At 44.8% G+C, this 1,141-nt stretch overlaps 1 pseudogene; it reads right to left on the minus strand.

Moving 5' to 3' along the window:
- Positions 1 to 506: 506 nt before the first annotated feature.
- LOC116070378 lies at positions 507 to 932 on the minus strand (annotated as a pseudogene).
- Between the last annotated feature and the right edge of the window lie 209 nt (positions 933 to 1,141).

Here is a 1,141-nt window from a genome sequence, read left to right on the forward strand (position 1 = left end):
ATGGCCTAGTTGATCATCAATGGGAAGAGAGGCCCTTGGCCCTGTGAAGGTTCTATGCCCCAGTGTAGGGGAATGCCAGGGCCAGTAAGCAGGAGGGATTGGGGTGGTGAGCAGGGGGAGAAGGGAGGGAACAGGGGTTTGTTTTAGTTTTTGTTTTTTTACTTTATTTTATTTTTTTCTTGGAGGGGAACCTGGGAAAGGAGATATTGTAAATAAAGAAAACATCTAATAAAAAATATAAAATGTAAATAAAAAATACAAACAAAAATTCCTTTCAAAGTATTTTAAAGTAAAAAAGCAAGGAGGGCCTGGGAAGTTTGGGTTCATTTTTCTTCCCCTGTTGCTAATTCATATTGTGGCTTTGGTGGGGTGGTGGAGAGTGCATGTCATGTGTGGGTGACACTGCCTGCTGTGGGTGGGGGGGCCTGCTTCTCTACTCGAAGGTGACCACATTTAAATTCTGACTAGATCAGGGTGGCCTTGAGTTTACCTTTTCTTTTTGCTATCTAGTCATCGACATCAGGCTTCTGCTTCTTGGTGTCCACATCCTCACATCCTCATCCTCACATTCTCATCATCCTCACATCCTCATCATCCTCACATCCTCACATCCTCACATCCTCATCATCCTTACATCCTCATCATCCTCATCATCTTCAGCTACCTGCTTGCCCATAGACGCCTCAGTTTGCTCAATCCTCTTCCTCAGCATCACCTTCTTGTTCCTCATCCTCATCCTCTTCCTCCTCATCTTCTTCCTCATTTTCATCTATCTCATTGACACCCTCCTGCTCCTCATTTTCCTCATTAGCATCCTCATTGGCAGGTGCACCTCTTCCACTCTCTGCCTTCTCTACAACTTCCTTCCTCTTCTTCTCCTTCAAGTCCTTGGTAGTGATCTCAGAGCTGGTGTCCACTGCTTCATCTGACATGCTGGGGCACACTGGTGGTCCAGTGCAGCAAGAAGCCAAACTCAAGAACTCTGCAGAGAAAGCTGTGGGTGAGCTTGGTGTGTGACCTGGGAACAATGCAACAATGGCTTTCCAGGGCAGCCAGTGGGTCTAATTTCTTTATATATACTGAAAAAAAAATAATTCATGGTGTCCAAGGGAAAAGATAAACCTTGAGATAGTTTCTATAA

Source organism: Mastomys coucha, unplaced genomic scaffold (genome assembly GCF_008632895.1).
Source record: "Mastomys coucha isolate ucsf_1 unplaced genomic scaffold, UCSF_Mcou_1 pScaffold1, whole genome shotgun sequence".
Taxonomy (NCBI): domain Eukaryota; kingdom Metazoa; phylum Chordata; class Mammalia; order Rodentia; family Muridae; genus Mastomys; species Mastomys coucha.